Below are 20,976 nucleotides of genomic sequence, written 5' to 3'. Positions count from 1 at the left end.
CAACTTTATACCAACATTATTACGTTCTCATTCTATATAGCCAATTAAAAGATTTTATAGACGCTTTTGGAAGAAATTCATTATTCATTTTGATAACGTAAGTTTAGAGGCTATAAATTCGACTTCCCCAATTTTGAATTCGAAAGTGGCACCGAATATAATTTATTTAAATATATTATAAACTTTTTATTAAGTTTATTACGTTGTCATTATTTATGACTAACTAACAGGTTTTTCTAGACGCTTTTGAATGAAATTCATTCTATAATTCTCTTTAAAAATAACATAAGTTTAGATGCAATAAAGTTCGACTTGCCCAATTTGAATTGAGAAGTGTCACCAAATATAATTCATTTGATTAAATTAGCAACTTTATATCAACATTATTACGTTCTCATTCTATATAGCCAATTAAAAGGTTTTTATAGACGATTTTGGACGAAATTCATTATACATTTCGATAACGTAAGTTTAGAGACTATAAATTCGACTTCCCAATTCAAATATAATTCATTTGATTAAATTAGCAACTTTATATCAACATTATTACGTTCTCATTCTATATAGCCAATTAAAAGGTTTTTATAGACGCTTTTGGACGAAATTCATTATACATTTCGATAACGTAAGTTTAGAGGCTAGAAATTCGACTTCCCCAATTTTGAATTTAAAAGTGGCACCAAATATAATTCATTTGGTTATATTAGCAAATTTTTATCAACTTTATTACGTTGTCATTATTTATAACTAACTAACAGGTTTTTCTAGATGCTTTTGGATGAAATTCATTCTATATTTCTCTTTAAAAATAACATAAGTTTAGATGCAATAAAGTTCGACTTGCCCAATTTGAATTGAGAAGTGTCACCAAATATAATTCATTTGATTAAATTAGCAACTTTATATCAACATTATTATGTTCTCATTCTATATAGCCAATTAAAAGGTTTTTATAGACGCTTTTGGACGAAATTCAATATACATTTCGATAACGTAAGTTTACAGGCTATTAATTCGACTTCCCCAATTTTGAATACAAAAGTGGCACCAAATATAATTTATTTGATTATATTAGCAACTTTTTATCAACTTTATTACGTTGTCATAATTTATACCTAACTAACAGGTTTTTCTAGACGCTTTTGGATGAAATTCATTCTATATTTCTCTTTAAAAATAACATAAGTTTAGATGCAATAAAGTTCGACTTGCCCAATTTGAATTGAGAATTGTCACCAAATATAATTCACTTGATTAAATTTGCAACTTTATATCAACATTATTACGTTCTCATTCTATATAGCCAATTAAAAGGTTTTTATAGACGCTTTTGGACGAAATTCATTATACACTTCGATAACGTAAGTTTAGAGACTATAAATTCGACTTCCCAATTCAAATATAATTCATTTGATTAAATTAGCAACTTTATATCAACATTATTACGTTCTCATTCTATATAGCCAATTAAAAGGTTTTTATAGACGCTTTTGGACGAAATTCATTATACATTTCGATAACGTAAGTTTAGAGGCTAGAAATTCGACTTCCCCAATTTTGAATTTAAAAGTGGCACCAAATATAATTCATTTGGTTATATTAGCAAATTTTTATCAACTTTATTACGTTGTCATTATTTATAACTAACTAACAGGTTTTTCTAGATGCTTTTGGATGAAATTCATTCTATATTTCTCTTTAAAAATAACATAAGTTTAGATGCAATAAAGTTCGACTTGCCCAATTTGAATTGAGAAGTGTCACCAAATATAATTCATTTGATTAAATTAGCAACTTTATATCAACATTATTACGTTCTCATTCTATATAGCCAATTAAAAGGTTTTTATAGACGCTTTTGGACGAAATTCATTATACATTTCGATAACGTAAGTTTAGAGGCTATAAATTCGACTTCCCCAATTTTAAATTCAAAAGTGGCACCAAATATAATTTATTTGAATATATTAGAAAGTTTTTATCAACTTTATTACGTTGTTATTTTTTTATAACTAACTAACTGGTTTTTCTAGACACTTTCAGATGAAATTCATTCTATATTTCTCTTTAAAAATAACATAAGTTTAGATGCAATAAAGTTCGACTTGCCCAATTTGAATTGAGAAGTGTCACCAAATATAATTCATTTGATTAAATTAGCAACTTTATACCAACATTATTACGTTCTCATTCTATATAGCCAATTAAAAGATTTTATAGACGCTTTTGGAAGATATTCATTATTCATTTTGATAACGTAAGTTTAGAGGCTATAAATTCGACTTCCCCAATTTTGAATTCGAAAGTGGCACCGAATATAATTTATTTAAATATATTATAAACTTTTTATTAAGTTTATTACGTTGTCATTATTTATGACTAACTAACAGGTTTTTCTAGACGCTTTTGAATGAAATTCATTCTATAATTCTCTTTAAAAATAACATAAGTTTAGATGCAATAAAGTTCGACTTGCCCAATTTGAATTGAGAAGTGTCACCAAATATAATTCATTTGATTAAATTAGCAACTTTATATCAACATTATTACGTTCTCATTCTATATAGCCAATTAAAAGGTTTTTATAGACGATTTTGGACGAAATTCATTATACATTTCGATAACGTAAGTTTAGAGGCTATACATTCGACTTCCCCAATTTTGAATTCGAAGGTGGCACCGAATATAATTTATTTAAATATATTAGAAACTTTTTATTAAGTTTATTACGTTGTCATTATTTATGACTAACTAACAGGTTTTCTAGACGCTTTTGGATGAAATTCATTCTATATTTCTCTTTAAAAATAACATAAGTTTAGATGCAATAAAGTTCGACTTGCCCAATTTGAATTGAGAAGTGTCACCAAATATAATTCATTTGATTAAATTAGCAACTTTATATCAACATTATTATGTTCTCATTCTATATAGCCAATTAAAAGGTTTTTATAGACGCTTTTGGATGAAATTCAATATACATTTCGATAACGTAAGTTTAGAGGCTATTAATTCGACTTCCCCAATTTTGAATACAAAAGTGGCACCAAATATAATTTATTTGATTATATTAGCAACTTTTTATCAACTTTATTACGTTGTCATAATTTATACCTAACTAACAGGTTTTTCTAGACGCTTTTGGATGAAATTCATTCTATATTTCTCTTTAAAAATAACATAAGTTTAGATGCAATAAAGTTCGACTTGCCCAATTTGAATTGAGAAGTGTCACCAAATATAATTCATTTGATTAAATTAGCAACTTTATATCAACATTATTACGTTCTCATTCTATATAGCCAATTAAAAGGTTTTTATAGACGATTTTGGACGAAATTCATTATACATTTCGATAACGTAAGTTTAGAGGCTATTAATTCGACTTCCCCAATTTTGAATTCGAAGGTGGCACCGAATATAATTTATTTAAATATATTATAAACTTTTTATTAAGTTTATTACGTTGTCATTATTTATGACTAACTAACAGGTTTTTCTAGACGCTTTTGAATGAAATTCATTCTATAATTCTCTTTAAAAATAACATAAGTTTAGATGCAATAAAGTTCGACTTGCCCAATTTGAATTGAGAAGTGTCACCAAATATAATTCATATGATTAAATTAACAACTTTATATCAACATTATTACGTTCTCATTCTATATAGCCAATTAAAAGGTTTTTATAGACGATTTTGGACGGAATTCATTATACATTTCGATAAACGTAAGTTTAGAGGCTATAAATTCGACTTCCCCAATTTTGAATTCGAAGGTGGCACCGAATATAATTTATTTAAATATATTAGAAACTTTTTATTAAGTTTATTACGTTGTCATTATTTATGACTAACTAACAGGTTTTCTAGACGCTTTTGGATGAAATTCATTCTATATTTCTCTTTAAAAATAACATAAGTTTATATGCAATAAAGTTGGACTTGCCCAATTTGAATTGAGAAGTGTCACCAAATATAATTCATTTGATTAAATTAGCAACTTTATATCAACATTATTACGTTCTCATTCTATATAGCCAATTAAAAGGTTTTTATAGACGATTTTGGACGAAATTCATTATACATTTCGATAACGTAAGTTTAGAGGCTATAAATTCGACTTCCCCAATTTTGAATTCGAAGGTGGCACCGAATATAATTTATTTAAATATATTAGAAACTTTTTATTAAGTTTATTACGTTGTCATTATTTATGACTAACTAACAGGTTTTCTAGACGCTTTTGGATGAAATTCATTGTATATTTCTCTTTAAAAATAACATAAGTTTAGATGCAATAAAGTTCGACTTGCCCAATTTGAATTGAGAAGTGTCACCAAATATAATTCATTTGATTAAATTAGCAACTTTATATCAACATTATTATGTTCTCATTCTATATAGCCAATTAAAAGGTTTTTATAGACGCTTTTGGACGAAATTCAATATACATTTCGATAACGTAAGTTTACAGGCTATTAATTCGACTTCCCCAATTTTGAATACAAAAGTGGCACCAAATATAATTTATTTGATTATATTAGCAACTTTTTATCAACTTTATTACGTTGTCATAATTTATACCTAACTAACAGGTTTTTCTAGACGCTTTTGGATGAAATTCATTCTATATTTCTCTTTAAAAATAACATAAGTTTAGATGCAATAAAGTTCGACTTGCCCAATTTTTATTGAGAATTGTCACCAAATATAATTCACTTGATTAAATTTGCAACTTTATATCAACATTATTACGTTCTCATTCTATATAGCCAATTAAAAGGTTTTTATAGACGCTTTTGGACGAAATTCATTATACACTTCGATAACGTAAGTTTAGAGACTATAAATTCGACTTCCCAATTCAAATATAATTCATTTGATTAAATTAGCAACTTTATATCAACATTATTACGTTCTCATTCTATATAGCCAATTAAAAGGTTTTTATAGACGCTTTTGGACGAAATTCATTATACATTTCGATAACGTAAGTTTAGAGGCTAGAAATTCGACTTCCCCAATTTTGAATTTAAAAGTGGCACCAAATATAATTCATTTGGTTATATTAGCAAATTTTTATCAACTTTATTACGTTGTCATTATTTATAACTAACTAACAGGTTTTTCTAGATGCTTTTGGATGAAATTCATTCTATATTTCTCTTTAAAAATAACATAAGTTTAGATGCAATAAAGTTCGACTTGCCCAATTTGAATTGAGAAGTGTCACCAAATATAATTCATTTGATTAAATTAGCAACTTTATATCAACATTATTACGTTCTCATTCTATATAGCCAATTAAAAGGTTTTTATAGACGCTTTTGGACGAAATTCATTATACATTTCGATAACGTAAGTTTAGAGGCTATAAATTCGACTTCCCCAATTTTAAATTCAAAAGTGGCACCAAATATAATTTATTTGAATATATTAGAAAGTTTTTATCAACTTTATTACGTTGTTATTTTTTTATAACTAACTAACTGGTTTTTCTAGACACTTTCAGATGAAATTCATTCTATATTTCTCTTTAAAAATAACATAAGTTTAGATGCAATAAAGTTCGACTTGCCCAATTTGAATTGAGAAGTGTCACCAAATATAATTCATTTGATTAAATTAGCAACTTTATACCAACATTATTACGTTCTCATTCTATATAGCCAATTAAAAGATTTTATAGACGCTTTTGGAAGATATTCATTATTCATTTTGATAACGTAAGTTTAGAGGCTATAAATTCGACTTCCCCAATTTTGAATTCGAAAGTGGCACCGAATATAATTTATTTAAATATATTATAAACTTTTTATTAAGTTTATTACGTTGTCATTATTTATGACTAACTAACAGGTTTTTCTAGACGCTTTTGAATGAAATTCATTCTATAATTCTCTTTAAAAATAACATAAGTTTAGATGCAATAAAGTTCGACTTGCCCAATTTGAATTGAGAAGTGTCACCAAATATAATTCATTTGATTAAATTAGCAACTTTATATCAACATTATTACGTTCTCATTCTATATAGCCAATTAAAAGGTTTTTATAGACGATTTTGGACGAAATTAATTATACATTTCGATAACGTAAGTTTAGAGGCTATACATTCGACTTCCCCAATTTTGAATTCGAAGGTGGCACCGAATATAATTTATTTAAATATATTAGAAACTTTTTATTAAGTTTATTACGTTGTCATTATTTATGACTAACTAACAGGTTTTCTAGACGCTTTTGGATGAAATTCATTCTATATTTCTCTTTAAAAATAACATAAGTTTAGATGCAATAAAGTTCGACTTGCCCAATTTGAATTGAGAAGTGTCACCAAATATAATTCATTTGATTAAATTAGCAACTTTATATCAACATTATTATGTTCTCATTCTATATAGCCAATTAAAAGGTTTTTATAGACGCTTTTGGATGAAATTCAATATACATTTCGATAACGTAAGTTTAGAGGCTATTAATTCGACTTCCCCAATTTTGAATACAAAAGTGGCACCAAATATAATTTATTTGATTATATTAGCAACTTTTTATCAACTTTATTACGTTGTCATAATTTATACCTAACTAACAGGTTTTTCTAGACGCTTTTGGATGAAATTCATTCTATATTTCTCTTTAAAAATAACATAAGTTTAGATGCAATAAAGTTCGACTTGCCCAATTTGAATTGAGAAGTGTCACCAAATATAATTCATTTGATTAAATTAGCAACTTTATATCAACATTATTACGTTCTCATTCTATATAGCCAATTAAAAGGTTTTTATAGACGATTTTGGACGAAATTCATTATACATTTCGATAACGTAAGTTTAGAGGCTATTAATTCGACTTCCCCAATTTTGAATTCGAAGGTGGCACCGAATATAATTTATTTAAATATATTATAAACTTTTTATTAAGTTTATTACGTTGTCATTATTTATGACTAACTAACAGGTTTTTCTAGACGCTTTTGAATGAAATTCATTCTATAATTCTCTTTAAAAATAACATAAGTTTAGATGCAATAAAGTTCGACTTGCCCAATTTGAATTGAGAAGTGTCACCAAATATAATTCATATGATTAAATTAGCAACTTTATATCAACATTATTACGTTCTCATTCTATATAGCCAATTAAAAGGTTTTTATAGACGATTTTGGACGGAATTCATTATACATTTCGATAACGTAAGTTTAGAGGCTATAAATTCGACTTCCCCAATTTTGAATTCGAAGGTGGCACCGAATATAATTTATTTAAATATATTAGAAACTTTTTATTAAGTTTATTACGTTGTCATTATTTATGACTAACTAACAGGTTTTCTAGACGCTTTTGGATGAAATTCATTCTATATTTCTCTTTAAAAATAACATAAGTTTATATGCAATAAAGTTGGACTTGCCCAATTTGAATTGAGAAGTGTCACCAAATATAATTCATTTGATTAAATTAGCAACTTTATATCAACATTATTACGTTCTCATTCTATATAGCCAATTAAAAGGTTTTTATAGACGATTTTGGACGAAATTCATTATACATTTCGATAACGTAAGTTTAGAGGCTATAAATTCGACTTCCCCAATTTTGAATTCGAAGGTGGCACCGAATATAATTTATTTAAATATATTAGAAACTTTTTATTAAGTTTATTACGTTGTCATTATTTATGACTAACTAACAGGTTTTCTAGACGCTTTTGGATGAAATTCATTGTATATTTCTCTTTAAAAATAACATAAGTTTAGATGCAATAAAGTTCGACTTGCCCAATTTGAATTGAGAAGTGTCACCAAATATAATTCATTTGATTAAATTAGCAACTTTATATCAACATTATTATGTTCTCATTCTATATAGCCAATTAAAAGGTTTTTATAGACGCTTTTGGACGAAATTCAATATACATTTCGATAACGTAAGTTTACAGGCTATTAATTCGACTTCCCCAATTTTGAATACAAAAGTGGCACCAAATATAATTTATTTGATTATATTAGCAACTTTTTATCAACTTTATTACGTTGTCATAATTTATACCTAACTAACAGGTTTTTCTAGACGCTTTTGGATGAAATTCATTCTATATTTCTCTTTAAAAATAACATAAGTTTAGATGCAATAAAGTTCGACTTGCCCAATTTGAATTGAGAATTGTCACCAAATATAATTCACTTGATTAAATTTGCAACTTTATATCAACATTATTACGTTCTCATTCTATATAGCCAATTAAAAGGTTTTTATAGACGCTTTTGGACGAAATTCATTATACACTTCGATAACGTAAGTTTAGAGACTATAAATTCGACTTCCCAATTCAAATATAATTCATTTGATTAAATTAGCAACTTTATATCAACATTATTACGTTCTCATTCTATATAGCCAATTAAAAGGTTTTTATAGACGCTTTTGGACGAAATTCATTATACATTTCGATAACGTAAGTTTAGAGGCTAGAAATTCGACTTCCCCAATTTTGAATTTAAAAGTGGCACCAAATATAATTCATTTGGTTATATTAGCAAATTTTTATCAACTTTATTACGTTGTCATTATTTATAACTAACTAACAGGTTTTTCTAGATGCTTTTGGATGAAATTCATTCTATATTTCTCTTTAAAAATAACATAAGTTTAGATGCAATAAAGTTCGACTTGCCCAATTTGAATTGAGAAGTGTCACCAAATATAATTCATTTGATTAAATTAGCAACTTTATATCAACATTATTACGTTCTCATTCTATATAGCCAATTAAAAGGTTTTTATAGACGCTTTTGGACGAAATTCATTATACATTTCGATAACGTAAGTTTAGAGGCTATAAATTCGACTTCCCCAATTTTAAATTCAAAAGTGGCACCAAATATAATTTATTTGAATATATTAGAAAGTTTTTATCAACTTTATTACGTTGTTATTTTTTTATAACTAACTAACTGGTTTTTCTAGACACTTTCAGATGAAATTCATTCTATATTTCTCTTTAAAAATAACATAAGTTTAGATGCAATAAAGTTCGACTTGCCCAATTTGAATTGAGAAGTGTCACCAAATATAATTCATTTGATTAAATTAGCAACTTTATACCAACATTATTACGTTCTCATTCTATATAGCCAATTAAAAGATTTTATAGACGCTTTTGGAAGATATTCATTATTCATTTTGATAACGTAAGTTTAGAGGCTATAAATTCGACTTCCCCAATTTTGAATTCGAAAGTGGCACCGAATATAATTTATTTAAATATATTATAAACTTTTTATTAAGTTTATTACGTTGTCATTATTTATGACTAACTAACAGGTTTTCTAGACGCTTTTGGATGAAATTCATTGTATATTTCTCTTTAAAAATAACATAAGTTTAGATGCAATAAAGTTCGACTTGCCCAATTTGAATTGAGAAGTGTCACCAAATATAATTCATTTGATTAAATTAGCAACTTTATATCAACATTATTATGTTCTCATTCTATATAGCCAATTAAAAGGTTTTTATAGACGCTTTTGGACGAAATTCAATATACATTTCGATAACGTAAGTTTACAGGCTATTAATTCGACTTCCCCAATTTTGAATACAAAAGTGGCACCAAATATAATTTATTTGATTATATTAGCAACTTTTTATCAACTTTATTACGTTGTCATAATTTATACCTAACTAACAGGTTTTTCTAGACGCTTTTGGATGAAATTCATTCTATATTTCTCTTTAAAAATAACATAAGTTTAGATGCAATAAAGTTCGACTTGCCCAATTTGAATTGAGAATTGTCACCAAATATAATTCACTTGATTAAATTTGCAACTTTATATCAACATTATTACGTTCTCATTCTATATAGCCAATTAAAAGGTTTTTATAGACGCTTTTGGACGAAATTCATTATACACTTCGATAACGTAAGTTTAGAGACTATAAATTCGACTTCCCAATTCAAATATAATTCATTTGATTAAATTAGCAACTTTATATCAACATTATTACGTTCTCATTCTATATAGCCAATTAAAAGGTTTTTATAGACGCTTTTGGACGAAATTCATTATACATTTCGATAACGTAAGTTTAGAGGCTAGAAATTCGACTTCCCCAATTTTGAATTTAAAAGTGGCACCAAATATAATTCATTTGGTTATATTAGCAAATTTTTATCAACTTTATTACGTTGTCATTATTTATAACTAACTAACAGGTTTTTCTAGATGCTTTTGGATGAAATTCATTCTATATTTCTCTTTAAAAATAACATAAGTTTAGATGCAATAAAGTTCGACTTGCCCAATTTGAATTGAGAAGTGTCACCAAATATAATTCATTTGATTAAATTAGCAACTTTATATCAACATTATTACGTTCTCATTCTATATAGCCAATTAAAAGGTTTTTATAGACGCTTTTGGACGAAATTCATTATACATTTCGATAACGTAAGTTTAGAGGCTATAAATTCGACTTCCCCAATTTTAAATTCAAAAGTGGCACCAAATATAATTTATTTGAATATATTAGAAAGTTTTTATCAACTTTATTACGTTGTTATTTTTTTATAACTAACTAACTGGTTTTTCTAGACACTTTCAGATGAAATTCATTCTATATTTCTCTTTAAAAATAACATAAGTTTAGATGCAATAAAGTTCGACTTGCCCAATTTGAATTGAGAAGTGTCACCAAATATAATTCATTTGATTAAATTAGCAACTTTATACCAACATTATTACGTTCTCATTCTATATAGCCAATTAAAAGATTTTATAGACGCTTTTGGAAGATATTCATTATTCATTTTGATAACGTAAGTTTAGAGGCTATAAATTCGACTTCCCCAATTTTGAATTCGAAAGTGGCACCGAATATAATTTATTTAAATATATTATAAACTTTTTATTAAGTTTATTACGTTGTCATTATTTATGACTAACTAACAGGTTTTTCTAGACGCTTTTGAATGAAATTCATTCTATAATTCTCTTTAAAAATAACATAAGTTTAGATGCAATAAAGTTCGACTTGCCCAATTTGAATTGAGAAGTGTCACCAAATATAATTCATTTGATTAAATTAGCAACTTTATATCAACATTATTACGTTCTCATTCTATATAGCCAATTAAAAGGTTTTTATAGACGATTTTGGACGAAATTCATTATACATTTCGATAACGTAAGTTTAGAGGCTATAAATTCGACTTCCCCAATTTTGAATTCGAAGGTGGCACCGAATATAATTTATTTAAATATATTAGAAACTTTTTATTAAGTTTATTACGTTGTCATTATTTATGACTAACTAACAGGTTTTCTAGACGCTTTTGGATGAAATTCATTCTATATTTCTCTTTAAAAATAACATAAGTTTAGATGCAATAAAGTTCGACTTGCCCAATTTGAATTGAGAAGTGTCACCAAATATAATTCATTTGATTAAATTAGCAACTTTATATCAACATTATTATGTTCTCATTCTATATAGCCAATTAAAAGGTTTTTATAGACGCTTTTGGACGAAATTCAATATACATTTCGATAACGTAAGTTTAGAGGCTATTAATTCGACTTCCCCAATTTTGAATACAAAAGTGGAACCAAATATAATTTATTTGATTATATTAGCAACTTTTTATCAACTTTATTACGTTGTCATAATTTATACCTAACTAACAGGTTTTTCTAGACGCTTTTGGATGAAATTCATTCTATATTTCTCTTTAAAAATAACATAAGTTTAGATGCAATAAAGTTCGACTTGCCCAATTTGAATTGAGAAGTGTCACCAAATATAATTCACTTGATTAAATTAGCAACTTTATATCAACATTATTACGTTCTCATTCTATATAGCCAATTAAAAGGTTTTTATAGACGCTTTTGGACGAAATTCATTATACACTTCGATAACGTAAGTTTAGAGGCTAGAAATTCGACTTCCCAAATTTTGAATTTAAAAGTGGCACCAAATATAATTCATTTGGTTATATTAGCAAATTTTTATCAACTTTATTACGTTTTCATTATTTATAACTAAGTAACAGGTTTTTCTAGATGCTTTTGGATGGAATTCATTCTATATTTCTCTTTAAAAATAACATAAGTTTAGATGCAATAAAGTTCGACTTGCCCAATTTGAATTGAGAAGTGTCACCAAATATAATTCATTTGATTAAATTAGCAACTTTATATAAACATTATTACGTTCTCATTCTATATAGCCAATTAAAAGGTTTTTATAGACGCTTTTGGACGAAATTCATTATACATTTTGATAACTTAAGTTTAGAGGCTATTAATTCGACTTCCCCAACTTTGAATTCAAAAGTGGCACCAAATATACTGCATTTGATTATATTAGCAAATTTTTATCAACTTTATTACGTTGTCATTATTTATAACTAACTAACAGGTTTTCTAGACGCTTTTGGATGAAATTCATTCTATATTTCTCTTTAAAAATAACATAAGTTGAGATGCAATAAAGTTCGACTTGCCCAATTTAAATTGAGAAGTGTCACCAAATATAATTCATTTGATTAAATTAGCAACTTTATATCAACATTATTACGTTCTCATTCTATATAGCCAATTAAAAGGTTTTTATAGACGCTTTTGGACGAAATTCATTATACATTTCGATAACGTAAGTTTAGAGGCTATAAATTCGACTTCCTCAATTTTAAATTCAAAAGTGGCACCAAATATAATTTATTTGAATATATTAGAAAAATTTTATCAACTTTATTACGTTTTTATTTTTTTATAACTAACTAACTGGTTTTTTCTAGACACTTTCAGATGAAATTCATTCTACATTTCTCTTTAAAAATAACATAAGTTTAGATGCAATAAAGTTCGACTTGCCCAATTTGAATTGAGAAGTGTCAGCAAATATAATTCATTTGATTAAATTAGCAACTTTATACCAACATTATTACGTTCTCATTCTATATAGCCAATTAAAAGATTTTATAGACGCTTTTGGAAGAAATTCATTATACATTTTGATAACGTAAGTTTAGAGGCTATAAATTCGACTTCCCCAATTTTGAATTCGAAAGTGGCACCGAATATAATTTATTTAAATATATTATAAACTTTTTATTAAGTTTAATACGTTGTCATTATTTATGACTAACTAACAGGTTTTTCTAGACGCTTTTGAATGAAATTCATTCTATAATTCTCTTTAAAAATAACATAAGTTTAGATGCAATAAAGTTCGACTAGCCCAATTTGAATTGAGAAGTGTCACCAAATATAATTCATTTGATTAAATTAGCAACTTTATATAAACATTATTACGTTCTCATTCTATATAGCCAATTAAAAGGTTTTTATAGACGCTTTTGGACGAAATTCATTATACATTTTGATAACTTAAGTTTAGAGGCTATTAATTCGACTTCCCCAACTTTGAATTCAAAAGTGGCACCAAATATAATGCATTTGATTATATTAGCAAATTTTTATCAACTTTATTACGTTGTCATTATTTATAACTAACTAACAGGTTTTCTAGACGCTTTTGGATGAAATTCATTCTATATTTCTCTTTAAAAATAACATAAGTTGAGATGCAATAAAGTTCGACTTGCCCAATTTAAATTGAGAAGTGTCACCAAATATAATTCATTTGATTAAATTAGCAACTTTATATCAACATTATTACGTTCTCATTCTATATAGCCAATTAAAAGGTTTTTATAGACGCTTTTGGACGAAATTCATTATACATTTCGATAACGTAAGTTTAGAGGCTATAAATTCGACTTCCCCAATTTTAAATTCAAAAGTGGCACCAAATATAATTTATTTGAATATATTAGAAAGTTTTTATCAACTTTATTACGTTGTTATTTTTTTATAACTAACGAACTGGTTTTTCTAGACACTTTCAGATGAAATTCATTCTATATTTCTCTTTAAAAATAACATAAGTTTAGATGCAATAAAGTTCGACTTGTCCAATTTGAATTGAGAAGTGTCACCAAATATAATTCATTTGATTAAATTAGCAACTTTATACCAACATTATTACGTTCTCATTCTATATAGCCAATTAAAAGATTTTATAGACGCTTTTGGAAGAAATTCATTATTCATTTTGATAACGTAAGTTTAGAGGCTATAAATTCGACTTCCCCAATTTTGAATTCGAAAGTGGCACCGAATATAATTTATTTAAATATATTATAAACTTTTTATTAAGTTTATTATGTTGTCATTATTTATGACTAACTAACAGGTTTTTCTAGACGCTTTTGAATGAAATTCATTCTATAATTCTCTTTAAAAATAACATCAGTTTAGATGCAATAAAGTTCGACTTGCCCAATTTGAATTGAGAAGTGTCACCAAATATAATTCATTTGATTAAATTAGCAACTTTATATCAACATTATTATGTTCTCATTCTATATAGCCAATTAAAAGGTTTTTATAGACGATTTTGGACGAAATTCATTATACATTTCGATAACGTAAGTTTAGAGGCTATAAATTCGACTTCCCCAATTTTGAATTCGAAGGTGGCACCGAATATAATTTATTTAAATATATTAGAAACTTTTTATTAAGTTTATTACGTTGTTATTATTTATGACTAACTAACAGGTTTTCTAGACGCTTTTGGATGAAATTCATTCTATATTTCTCTTTAAAAATAACATAAGTTTAGATGCAATAAAGTTCGACTTGCCCAATTTGAATTGAGAAGTGTCACCAAATATAATTCATTTGATTAAATTAGCAACTTTATATCAACATTATTATGTTCTCATTCTATATAGCCAATTAAAAGGTTTTTATAGACGCTTTTGGACGAAATTCAATATACATTTCGATAACGTAAGTTTAGAGGCTATTAATTCGACTTCCCCAATTTTGAATACAAAAGTGGCATCAAATATAACTTATTTGGTTATATTAGCAACTTTTTATCAACTTTATTACGTTGTCATAATTTATACCTAACTAACAGGTTTTTCTAGACGCTTTTGGATGAAATTCATTCTATATTTCTCTTTAAAAATAACATAAGTTTAGATGCAATAAAGTTCGACTTGCCCAATTTGAATTGAGAATTGTCACCAAATATAATTCACTTGATTAAATTAGCAACTTTATATCAACATTATTACGTTCTCATTCTATATAGCCAATTAAAAGGTTTTTATAGACGCTTTTGTACGAAATTCATTATACACTTCGATAACGTAAGTTTAGAGGCTATAAATTCGACTTCCCAATTCAAATATAATTCATTTGATTAAATTAGCAACTTTATATCAACATTATTACGTTCTCATTCTATATAGCCAATTAAAAGGTTTTTATAGACGCTTTTGTACGAAATTCATTATACATTTCGATAACGTAAGTTTAGAGGCTAGAAATTCGACTTCCCCAATTTTGAATTTAAAAGTGGCACCAAATATAGTTCATTTGGTTATATTAGCAAATTTTTATCAACTTGATTACATTGTCATTATTTATAACTAACTAACAGGTTTTTCTAGATGCTTTTGGATGAAATTCATTCTATATTTCTCTTTAAAAATAACATAAGTTTAGATGCAATAAAGTTCGACTTGCCCAATTTGAATTGAGAAGTGTCACCAAATATAATTCATTTGATTAAATTAGCAACTTTATATCGACATTATTATGTTCTCATTCTATATAGCCAATTAAAAGGTTTTTATAGACGCTTTTGGACGAAATTCATTATACATTTCGATAACGTAAGTTTAGAGGCTATTAATTCGACTTCCCCAATTTTGAATTCAAAAGTGGCACCAAATATAATTTATTTGATTATATTAGAAACTTTTTATCAACTTTATTACGTTGTCATTATTTATACCTAACTAACAGGCTTTTCTAGACGCTTTTGGATGAAATTCATTCTATATTTTTCTTTAAAAATAACATAAGTTTAGATGCAATAAAGTTCGACTTGCCCAATTTGAATTGAGAAGTGTCACCAAATATAATTCACTTGATTAAATTAGCAACTTTATATCAACATTATTACGTTCTCATTCTATATAGCCAATTAAAAGGTTTTTATAGACGCTTTTGGACGGAATTCATTATACATTTCGATAACGTAAGTTTAGAGGCTATTAATTCGACTTCCCCAATTTTGAATTCAAAAGTGGCACCAAATATAATTTCTTTGATTATATTAGCAACTTTTTATCAACTTTATTACGTTGTCATAATTTATACCTAACTAACAGGTTTTTGTAGACGCTTTTGGATGAAATTCATTCTATATTTCTCTTTAAAAATAACATAAGTTTAGATGCAATAAAGTTCGACTTGCCCAATTTGAATTGAGAAGTGTCACCAAATATAACTCACTTGATTAAATTAGCAACTTTATATTAACATTATTACGTTCTCATTCTATATAGCCAATTAAAAGGTTTTTATAGATGCTTTTGGACGAAATTCATTATACACTTCGATAACGTAAGTTTAGAGGCTATAAATTCGACTTCCCAATTCAAATATAATTCATTTGATTAAATTAGCAACTTTATATCAACATTATTACGTTCTCATTCTATATAGCCAATTAAAAGGTTTTTAGAGACGCTTTTGGACGAAATTCATTATACATTTCGATAACGTAAGTTTAGAGGCTATAAATTCGACTTCCCCAATATTAAATTCGAAAGTGGCACCAAATATAATTTATTTAAATATATTAGAAACTTTTTATTAACTTTATTACGTTTTCATAATTTATAACTAACTAACAGGTTTTTCTAGATGCTTTTGGATGAAATTCATTCTATATTTCTCTTTAAAAATAACATAAGTTTAGATGCAATAAAGTTCGACTTGCCCAATTTGAATTGAGAAGTGTCACCAAATATAATTCATTTGATTAAATTAGCAACTTTATATCAACATTATTACGTTCTCATTCTATATAGCCAATTAAAAGGTTTTTATAGACGCTTTTGGACGAAATTCATTATACATTTCGATAACGTAAGTTTAGAGGCTATTAATTCGACTTCCCCAATTTTGAATTCAAAAGTGGCATCAAATATAATTCATTTGATTTTATTAGCAACTTTTTATCAACATTATTATGTTGTCATTATTTATAACTAACTAACAGGTTTTTGTAGACGCTTTTGGATGAAATTCATTCTATATTTCTCTTTAAAAATAACATAAGTTTAGATGCAATAAAGTTCGACTTGCCTAATTTGAATTCAGAAGTGTCACCAAATATAATTCATTTGATTAAATTAGCAACTTTATATCAACATTATTACATTCTCATTCTATATAGCGAATTAAAAGGTTTTTATAGACGCTTTTGGATGAAATTCATTATACATTTCGATAACGTAAGTTTAGAGGCTATAAATTCGACATCCCCAATATTAAATTCGAAAGTGGCACCGAATATAATTTATTTAAATATATTAGAAACTTTTTATTAAGTTTATTACGTTGTCATTATTTATGACTAAGTAACAGGTTTTTCTATACGCTTTTGGATGAAATTCATTCTATATTTCTCTTTAAAAATAACATAAGTTTAGATGCAATAAAGTTCGACTTGCCCAATTTGAATTGAGAAGTGTCACCAAATATAATTCATTTGATTAAATTAGCAACTTTATATCGACATTATTATGTTCTCATTCTATATAGCCAATTAAAAGGTTTTTATAGACGCTTTTGGACGAAATTCATTATACATTTCGATAACGTAAGTTTAGAGGCTATTAATTCGACTTCCCCAATTTTGAATTCAAAAGTGGCACCAAATATAATTTATTTGATTATATTAGAAACTTTTTATCAACTTTATTACGTTGTCATTATTTATACCTAACTAACAGGCTTTTCTAGACGCTTTTGGATGAAATTCATTCTATATTTTTCTTTAAAAATAACATAAGTTTAGATGCAATAAAGTTCGACTTGCCCAATTTGAATTGAGAAGTGTCACCAAATATAATTCACTTGATTAAATTAGCAACTTTATATCAACATTATTACGTTCTCATTCTATATAGCCAATTAAAAGGTTTTTATAGACGCTTTTGGACGGAATTCATTATACATTTCGATAACGTAAGTTTAGAGGCTATTAATTCGACTTCCCCAATTTTGAATTCAAAAGTGGCACCAAATATAATTTCTTTGATTATATTAGCAACTTTTTATCAACTTTATTACGTTGTCATAATTTATACCTAACTAACAGGTTTTTGTAGACGCTTTTGGATGAAATTCATTCTATATTTCTCTTTAAAAATAACATAAGTTTAGATGCAATAAAGTTCGACTTGCCCAATTTGAATTGAGAAGTGTCACCAAATATAACTCACTTGATTAAATTAGCAACTTTATATTAACATTATTACGTTCTCATTCTATATAGCCAATTAAAAGGTTTTTATAGATGCTTTTGGACGAAATTCATTATACACTTCGATAACGTAAGTTTAGAGGCTATAAATTCGACTTCCCAATTCAAATATAATTCATTTGATTAAATTAGCAACTTTATATCAACATTATTACGTTCTCATTCTATATAGCCAATTAAAAGGTTTTTAGAGACGCTTTTGGACGAAATTCATTATACATTTCGATAACGTAAGTTTAGAGGCTATAAATTCGACTTCCCCAATATTAAATTCGAAAGTGGCACCAAATATAATTTATTTAAATATATTAGAAACTTTTTATTAACTTTATTACGTTTTCATAATTTATGACTAACTAACAGGTTTTTCTAGATGCTTTTGGATGAAATTCATTCTATATTTCTCTTTAAAAATAACATAAGTTTAGATGCAATAAAGTTCGACTTGCCCAATTTGAATTGAGAAGTGTCACCAAATATAATTCATTTGATTAAATTAGCAACTTTATATCAACATTATTACGTTCTCATTCTATATAGCCAATTAAAAGGTTTTTATAGACGCTTTTGGACGAAATTCATTATACATTTCGATAACGTAAGTTTAGAGGCTATTAATTCGACTTCCCCAATTTTGAATTCAAAAGTGGCATCAAATATAATTCATTTGATTTTATTAGCAACTTTTTATCAACATTATTATGTTGTCATTATTTATAACTAACTAACAGGTTTTTGTAGACGCTTTTGGATGAAATTCATTCTATATTTCTCTTTAAAAATAACATAAGTTTAGATGCAATAAAGTTCGACTTGCCTAATTTGAATTCAGAAGTGTCACCAAATATAATTCATTTGATTAAATTAGCAACTTTATATCAACATTATTACGTTCTCATTCTATATAGCGAATTAAAAGGTTTTTATAGACGCTTTTGGATGAAATTCATTATACATTTCGATAACGTAAGTTTAGAGGCTATAAATTCGACATCCCCAATATTAAATTCGAAAGTGGCACCGAATATAATTTATTTAAATATATTAGAAACTTTTTATTAAGTTTATTACGTTGTCATTATTTATGACTAAGTAACAGGTTTTTCTATACGCTTTTGGATGAAATTCATTCTATATTTCTCTTTAAAAATAACATAAGTTTAGATGCAATAAAGTTCGACTTGCCCAATTTGAATTGAGAAGTGTCACCAAATATAATTCATTTGATTAAATTAGCAACTTTATATCAACATTATTACGTTCTCATTCTATATAGCCAATTAAAAGGTTTTTAGAGACGCTTTTGGACGAAATTCATTATACATTTCGATAACGTAAGTTTAGAGGCTATAAATTCGACTTCCCCAATATTAAATTCGAAAGTGGCACCAAATATAATTTATTTAAATATATTAGAAACTTTTTATTAACTTTATTACGTTTTCATAATTTATGACTAACTAACAGGTTTTTCTAGATGCTTTTGGATGAAATTCATTCTATATTTCTCTTTAAAAATAACATAAGTTTAGATGCAATAAAGTTCGACTTGCCCAATTTGAATTGAGAAGTGTCACCAAATATAATTCATTTGATTAAATTAGCAACTTTATATCAACATTATTACGTTCTCATTCTACATAGCCAATTAAAAGGTTTTTATAGACGCTTTTGCAAGAAATTCATTATACATTTCGATAACGTAAGTTTAGAGGCTATAAATTCGACTTCCCCAATTTTGAATTCGAAAGTGGCACCGAATATAATTTATTTAATTATATTAGAAACTTGTTATCAACTTTATTACGTTGTCATTATTTATACCTAACTAACTGGTTTTTCTAGACGCTTTTGGATGAAATTCATTCTATATTTCACTTTAAAAATAACATAAGTTTAGATGCAATAAAGTTCGACTTGCCCAACTTGAATTGAGAAGTGTCACCAAATATAATTCATTTGATTAAATTAGCAACTTTATATCAACATTATTATGTTCTCATTCTATATAGCCAATTAAAAGGTTTTTATAGACGCTTTTGGACGAAATTCATTATACATTTCGATAACGTAAGTTTAGAGGCTATTAATTCGACTTCCCCAATTTTGAATTCAAAAGTGGCACCAAATATAATTTATTTGATTATATTAGAAACTTTTTATCAACTTTATTACGTTGTCATTATTTATACCTAACTAACAGGTTTTTCTAGACGCTTTTGGATGAAATTCATTCTATATTTTTCTTTAAAAATAACATAAGTTTAGATGCAATAAAGTTCGACTTGCCCAATTTGAATTGAGAAGTGTTACCAAATATAATTCACTTGATTAAATTAGCAAGTTTATATCAACATTATTACGTTCTCATTCTATATAGCCAATTAAAAGGTTTTTATAGACGCTTTTGGACGAAATTCATTATACACTTCGATAACGTAAGTTTAGAGGCTATAAATTCGACTTCCCAATTCAAATATAATTCATTTGATTAAATTACCAACTTTATATCAACATTATTACGTTCTCATTCTATATAGCC

This window comes from Lactuca virosa, chromosome 5 (genome assembly GCF_052849685.1).
Source record: "Lactuca virosa cultivar CGN04683 chromosome 5, Lactuca_virosa_CGN04683_v6, whole genome shotgun sequence".
In the NCBI taxonomy this organism is placed as follows: domain Eukaryota; kingdom Viridiplantae; phylum Streptophyta; class Magnoliopsida; order Asterales; family Asteraceae; genus Lactuca; species Lactuca virosa.
The sequence above is the reverse complement of the archived record's forward strand: the minus strand, read 5'-3'. Positions refer to the sequence as shown.